We start from the raw sequence: 8,431 nt of genomic DNA, 5'->3' as shown, positions 1-8,431 counted from the left end.
GGGCCCGTATTTGGGTTTTTTGGGATGTGTTTAGCTTATTTCACTGAGCATGATCTTGTTGAGTTCCCTACATTTTATGAAAAATTTGAGGATTTTATCTTTTCTGTGTTGGTGGGATAACATTCCACTCTGTACATATACTCATTTTCTTTTTCAATTCATTTAATAATGAGTTCCCTGATTTATTTTGTATTTTGGCTAAAATAAAGAGTACTTCAATAAACATGGCAGAGCAGATATCTTTGGTACAATCAGTGTTTGCTTTTTAAATATATATCCAGTAGTAGAATTTTTGGATTATTTGTGAATTCCACTTCCAGTTTTTAAAGAAATACCCATACGGTTTAGGAGCTTTACTGATTCACAAGCCTCAAAATGTGAGACTTCTTTCTCCGCATCCTCATCAAGATTTATTACTTCCTGTCTTTGTGATAGTAACCATCCAAACAAGAATATAGTATCATCACATTGTGGTTTTGATTTGCATTTCCCTGATGATTCAAAATATTGAGCTGTTTCCATATATGTCCTTATTATTTGTTTCTTCTTTTGACAATGGTCCATTGCTATCCCTTGCCTATTTATTAGCTGAATTTAAAAAAATCTTTTTGTTGTTGAGTATTTTTCTGGTATGTTTTCGATATTAATCCAGTGTTGACAAGTAGCTTGCCACTGTTTTTGCCATTCTCTTGGCTATCTCTGCCTTGTTCCCTTTGTTGTGCAGTAACTTCTGCATTTCATTATAGGTTTGTCTAGTTTTTGCCCTGGTTGTCTGTGCTTTTGGTGTCTTACCCAAAATAAAGCACTGTCTATACCCCGTGTCTTGAAGTGTTTCCTCATGCTTTCTTCTAAAAACTTCTCAGTTACTCCAGGGTTTGTAGCACCAACAAAATCTATCCAAGAGCTGTGAAACACAGAAGGAACTTCTTTCAGTTCCCACAAGACATGCCAGGGCGGTGCTGCAACTTGTGCTGTAGCTAGCACCCTGTGCTAATGAATGCAGAAGGAAACTTGCTCACATGGATTCCTCTGGGCTTGTGTATTGGCCACTGATGGTGCTGAGCCTCAAGAAAGAGGGTGGACTTCGAGAGCAGTACTGCTACCTGCATGGTATGAACCAGGTTGTAGTGGGAGGTAGCACACAATTTAAAAATGAGAAGAGAGAGCGGTAAAATATAGAAGTATAAAGACAGGAATCCAGAAGGAAGCCTCCTCTTTTGATTAGTGGAAGGGAGGATGACCCTATAGGCTCCCTGAATTGCTTGAGGAGTCAAATTACGAAAATTGATGCCACACCAACTTTAATAACCACCCCCATCAAGCAGCTAACATTTGAGAAGCAGAAAGCAACAGTGTGAAGCAAGTACAGAAGTTAGTGCGTGTCTGTCTCAAGGATATTCTTAAAGCATACAGTTCTGTGGCCTTGTATTTTTGCCCAACTGTGAAACCTGGCCTGCATAGCTTAGCCTTGAGTAGCACACAACGTGTCTAGAACTATATGAGCCACTGTTAATGAACAACCAAGGGTGAAAGCAGGTTACCCAAGTGACCTAGATATTGTAATTGTCACCCTTATGAAAGTGATGTGTCTTCTATTTTTTTTCTTAGTGTTTTATAGTTTTCTTTATATAGATCTTCCACATCTTTAGTTAAGTATATTCCCAGGTATTTCATTCTCTTCTCTGTTATTTTGAAGGGTACCATGCTAGTTAGTTCTTTTTCAGCCTTGGAGTTGTTTGTCTACACTATGGCCGTTGATTTCTGTTCAGGGATTTTGTACCCTGTCACTTTAGCAAACTCTCATGTAAGTTCTAGCAGTCTCTTTATTGAGTCTGTTGGTTCTCCTATGTAGAGAATCATGCCATCTGCAAGCAAAGATAGCTTGACTTCCTCATCCCAGTTTGAATTCCTTTGATTTCTTTTTCATGTCTAATAGAATGTACAAGTACTTCCAGTATTATGTTAAAAGAAGTGGCAATAGTGGACATCCTTGTCTGGCTCCAGATCTTAGCGGGAAGGCTTCCAACCTTTCCCACTCAGTATGACGCTGGCATTGGGTTTTTCATATATTACTTTGATTATGTTGTGAATAATTCCTTCTATGCCTATCTTATTTAGAGTTTCTAGCATGAAATGGCATTTGATTTTACCAAAAGCTTTTTCTGAATCTATTGAAACTATCATATGATTCTTGTTCTTCAATTTTTTATGTGATGTATCATATTTATCAATTCATGAATATTAAACCATCCCTGCATGCCAATAATGAATCCCACCCGGTCCGGATGAGTAATCTGCCTGATGTGTTTTTGTGTTCTGTTGGCTAGTATTTTGCTGAAGATTGTAGCACTGATATTCATCTGGGAAAAAGCATGATGGACTTGTGAAAATTGCCCATTGAAATGATTGTCCGATGAAAGACACCCATTATAAGACTGGAGGGGAGAACTATAATGAGGGGAGGCAACTTGGTGAGGGATAAAGGAGACCCTAGTGCTTATTAAACTATGTCATAAAATAAATAATAATAATAAAGAAAATAATGCAAGTGTGGACTAATGCCCAGTTTGTGAGCTCTGGGAAAGAAGAGAGACATTGAAGATAGGCAGAGAGGTTGACCATCTCCTCTGAAAGCCAGCTCAAAGAGGAAGTGTGGCAGAAGAAGACATTGGTTTCTGGTTTGGGAAAATTGATGCATGAGAATTTCATCAATGAAAATAAGAACTAAGTGGCAGATCCTATTTATTTATTTTTTTATTTATTTTTAATCTATTTTGTTGTATTGTTGTTGACAATCTTTACATAGTTAATCATGGTTTAAAAAAAAAGGTTCGGGGGTATAGGGAAGTGGGTAATACTATTATGTCCTTATTGTTTCCATCATGTATCTGAGGTAAAGGGGGATATTGAGGGAGAAGCCCCACCCGTTTACCCACCCACCCCAAGTCCCGGATGTGGGGCATGCTCTGAGATATTTGCTCAAGTGGTTTTAATAGTTCACCAGTTATGAATCACTGCCAGTTTCGCTCGATGAGGTCGTCCACTGATTGATATGGTCCACCATAAAGTCTCTGTTTGCCCAGTATTTCGGTGGCAGATTCTATTTAAAAGAGAAAATTCCACCAACCCATTTGGAGATGATGAACTCTGTTAGCAACCAGGAGACGTATCTGGGGGTCTGGAGGGTTTACCACATCTCCTGAGAGAATTTGGGGATGGTATTCTTTTCATCCACTGTTACATCTGCATGGCCCTTTTGAATGTTCAATTACCTAAAAGACCTATAAGGACAGTGTGATAAAAGAAATTAAGCCTAGAGGGAAAAAACATGTGGTTTTCATCTGAAAAACTAAGGAGAGGTCAGGAAGCTGGAAGACATTAGGGCTTCCATCCTGGAAACACAGGGGGCAAACCTCATACAGTTTGAAAAGAATCAAAGGAAGACAGAAAAGTATATTTTCCTTCTTTGTATGCCAAGCCTTGCCCCAGTTTGCATGCCCTTGAGAGAAACAGAGTATTCCAGCCCAGGCCAGACCTGAGATACCATGCACAGGTTCCCAGGGCAAGGGAGTAGTAGTGTTGAGGGTGACAAATCTGTATGCATGCAGTAGTGCATTGAATAGCCTCGCCAGCACCAAGACTCAGAAAACACTCCAGATATGGACATGTCAGGAGCAGGATTGATTTTCTGCTTTTGGTTCCTGTGGCCATATTCTCATGCCAGTGCCTGATTGTTCCTGGAAGTCATCATGCATACTGACTTTCAATTCTCTTTGTTTCTCTGCTTTTATGTACTGTTTCCGGAAGCAGGAGGTTCCGTTAGGAGAAAGGTTTTCTTCCCTTAGTTGTTTTTTTTTTCTCCATTTGTTTTCTGCTTCATCCAAGTTAGCCCTCCTGCCTGCGGAGGCAACCAAAAAGGGGAGAGGCTTTTCCTTTTGAGCTCTGTGTGGGCCTACGGTTGACTGATGTGGTTTGCCCGGCTGTGGCTGCAGGTGGGAACAGAGCAGCCCACACATGTTGAAATGAAGCCTCAAGTCTGTCTAAGCACAGTGATGCTTACAGAACTGAGGAGCAAACTCAGGAAAATCCATTCAGAAAATGGACTCTCCCAGCAAGTTGATTCTCAGTATTAAGCTAAATACTATAAAAAGCCTGAGGGCTAAGTCTAGCTTACCACCAGAATATGGCATGCTCCCATAAAAAATGCTCTTCTGATACTGGAATGTAATAAATTAGAAGGTCACACAAAGAATCTACCCTCATCCCTCAAAAAAACAAACATGAAAACTCCTCCAGTGACTCAGCAATTACTTGTAAAATTGACAAGCGCAACATGTCAACATTGTCATTTTCTATAGGAAGCTCAGAATGGAACTTGTCAGTTTGACAATTGCACACACAGTGACTTGAAAGAAAAACAGAGGAAAATATGGCTTTATTATATGATTTCTTCAATTTAAAATGAATCTACTTATCATAGATGGAGAAACCAGGAATATATGGCATTTACTGCAAAACTAGGGAAGTGGGGAGAAGTCAGGTGTATGATGGATGGGCATGTGTATGTGTAGGTAGATTTTTTGATATGTCAACATGTAACGTGTGTGGTATGCAGAGTGTGGGGAAGGTTTTTTTTAAAGACTTAGATAATTTATTTTTAATTAATAATTTTTGTTTATTAGAGAGAGAGAAGCGCCCATCCTCTGGCCAACTCCCTGAGTACCTGCATAGTTATAATTGGGCCAGGGCCATTATCAAGAGCTAAAAACTCATTGTAGGTCTCCCTTGTGGGTGACAGGGACATAGTTATTTGAACCATCGCCTGATGCTTCCCAGGGTGGGCATTAGCAGAGAGCTAGAATGCAGAGAGGACCCAGAGGCTCCAATCCGGGTATTCTAGTGCAGAAGGTGGGTGGCCTAAGTAGTGTTTTAACTATTAGGCCAAGGACTTATCCCAGAGATTTTCTTTTCTATGGAATCACAAAGACAGAAACAATTGTAGAACATGGCACCTCTCTCCTTAAGAGCAAAAGATTAACAAAAAAGTGAAGACATAGATATCTAAAAAACTAGGAAAGAGAAATTATATCCAAGATTATTGAAAAGTAGGAATTTAAGCAACTATATATTTTTATTTGGATCTTTTCTTTTTGGAGTTTAAGCAACTTTGGTTCAGGGAAAGAAAGATCATAGTGCAGTTGCAAAACCAAAGAGTGGACTTTGTATCACCCCCTGGGATTTATTGTTGTTGGGATCCTCAGATGATGGAAAGACAAATGACAGAAACACAACAGGGACCACGGGATTTTCAAGTTGAGAAGAACCTGGTGTTACTGAATGGCTCTGTCCTCCCATTCAGACACAGGTTCATCCCAGAGCAATGGCCAGAAACAGAGACAGCATAAGGCATTATGCACTGCTGGGACATTTGCGAAAATAAGTGGGTATTTAAGCAATAATGGTGAAAGCGAATGATTGAATTGGGACATCGATTATTTTTCCGAAGCTACTCTAACTGGTATCTGAGCCACATTACAAGTGTTGCTAGATTAAAGCAACCCTTCAGAACCATTCTTGCATTATTTTTTGCCCTTGAATATTAAGTTCTGTGCTTGTTGCTGGATGAAAGAGCTCAAACAAAATGCCAGAGATTCAATCAGTAGTTGGTCCATATTAATTAACACCAGAAATTTAGTCCAAAATGTTTAGGATGGCAATGGAAATAGTTTCAAAAGCAAAACAAACAAAACAAAACAAAAAATCTGAAGAGCAGCCAAGGAGACTCATCTACCCTTACACCTTAAAAGGTTCTCTTCATCTTCTTAAAACCAGTGACTTCATCTTTTAGGTGACAGCTACAATGGTCACATTCTCTGTGATCACCAAAACCCTTCAGTATGCCTGATTTTACATTTTCCAAGTAAGACAAGCTATGTGACTTCCTGTGTCTCCAAATGGAAACAGCGATTTCCCCAGCTTCCACAGATTCCATGTATAATAATGAAGTTAGAGCCACAGCAAAGGATGAAACCCTTACAGTGAGTTGTGGCACAGAAATCCCCAAATTGTACCGTGCTGGGGATCCAAGAGACACCAACTGATCCACAGGCCAGGTTTGTGGTAAGAGCTTTGTGGAAATGGCCATGGCACTCTGAGCATGGGGTCCTCTTCCCACGTTTGTAGTCCACCTTGGGGAGTTGAAATTCAATTAAGTCTCACTTAAATTGGATTTTCTCCCATTACATCAGGATTTGCAGAATCTTGCCAATGTTTGGTAACTCGCTAATTGGTAATAGGGTAGTTTCAGACTGGATGGCTACATCCTTTTTCACTGCTGCTAAATAGATCTGTGAGTGTCTATCAAGGACAGTTTCTCTTCGTTCAGTTTTTATTTTCAAGAGCACATTTCAGTTGATGAACATAACATACCACTGGAAGTGAACATTACAATGAGTTGTTCACTGATCTGAGTACATGGACATATTAAACTGTGCCAAAATGTTTCATGTAGTTGACTTGTGAGTTCTGTTTTTTACTTTTTTCAAGTATTACCTGAGAAGGATTTGAATCTTTGATGAATAATGAAAAGCTTTTGAAAAACAATATACGATAAGGAGAATTCTGTCTCAAGACCTATGTTCTAAGGCACTGAAGAATTGGAGCTAAAGCTGGTTCATTTCCTAAGGTTCTTTCACCTTCCCATTATACAACCATCCACTGTCTGCTGAAACTGAAACAAAAATAGCATGTGCTAGAATTAAGCAACACAACTTCCAAAAGCTGAAGCAAGTCTCAGTAACATGGCTCAATTGTTCTATTTGAACGCATAATCAGCAAATGTGCTTGGTTTTATTTAGGTACTTCTAGAAGTACAGGTGTTTGTGGAACTCACGCCCCTGTTACATATATCTTCATAGAGAAGAATGCAAGCTGATTCTAACAGGATCCTGATTAAGTAGATAAACGTAATACTTCTGAATCTGCTTATTTTTTTGGCATCTGTCACTATAAATTAATGGCAATAACACATAAATATATTCAGTTTATATTTTAATTGGTTGAGAAGTCAGAGCTGTTTATTTTTTTCCACAAAATGACCGAAATCTTTGGAAAAAACATATTTATAAAATGTTAAAAAAAAAAGTAGTATGCATCTCTACTTCCAGAAAAAGATGGACTTACAATGAAACTGTCTACTATATCTTTTTAAAAAAATTTTGTTCATAATAATTGTACATATCTTCTCTACTATAATTCTTTTTTTACATTTTATTATTATTATTATTTTATGATACAGTTCCATAGGCTCCTGGCATTTCACTTATCCCAGCCCCAATCCCCACCCCCCACCTAGTTCCTCTATATCATTACTAAAGTATAGTTCTTCATACACAGTCATATGTCCATGATTGCGGGCATGGACAATGGCAGAGAGTCCAGCATCCTATTGTCAAGATATAGTAAACAGTTTCATTGTTAAGTCCATCTTTGTCTGGAAGTTGAAATGCATATTACATTGTATCTTCACATCTGGATATATTAGTCTCCATTTGACAGCTACTGTACATCCCTCAAAGGAACAGTCATAATACAAAATCAACAATAGAAAGAAAAATAGAAATTTACAATGCCATGAAGTTAAGTAACATGTTACTAGATATGACAGGCTCCATTACACAGCTACTATACATCCCCTTAAATGAAAAAACACAAAACAAATCAACATCAGGAAGAAAAACAAATTAACAACACCAAAAAGTTAAATAACATGTTACTAAATGACTAACGTGTAGCTGAAGAAGTGAAAATCAAGAACCTTCTTGAAGAAAATGATGCTACTGTATAATCTATGAGTCAATGAATGATTTAATCAGGAGAAAGTGTTTTGAAGAGATGAAACTAACAGAAAACAACAAAACCCATGTGATTTAATTTCCGCTGATTTTTGTTGGAGAAGTGTGTTGTTATAGACAACAAATACATGAGTTTTGTTTTTAATCCAGTCTAATAATCTATGACGTTTGATTGAGCTTAAGCCATTTACATTCAGGGTTAATATGTATGGGTGGTATTTTGGTCCTGTCATTTTAGGAATGGGTTGTTCATTGGTTTAGTCTTCTGTTGTCATTTTACTGAGATGTTCTTCCTGTTTGCCTTTGGTTTTGTTTGGTGCTATTCCTCTTCTCTGTCAAGAGAACATCTTGAAGTACCCTTTGTAGGGCAGGTTTGGAAGAGGCAAATTCTTTTGACTTTTCTTTACTGTGGAAAAATTTTATTTCATTTTCAAAGACAAAAGAAAGCTTTGCTGGATATGTTATTCTAGGCCAACAATTTTTTCTTTTAGAATCTGGAATATGTCACTCCATTCTCTTCTGGCCTGTAGTTTCCTATGAGAGACCTCCTGTGAGTTTAATTGGCATTTCTTTATATG

Source organism: Ochotona princeps, chromosome 7 (assembly GCF_030435755.1).
Source record: "Ochotona princeps isolate mOchPri1 chromosome 7, mOchPri1.hap1, whole genome shotgun sequence".
Lineage (NCBI taxonomy): Eukaryota > Metazoa > Chordata > Mammalia > Lagomorpha > Ochotonidae > Ochotona > Ochotona princeps.
Note: the sequence above shows the minus strand (reverse complement) of the source record.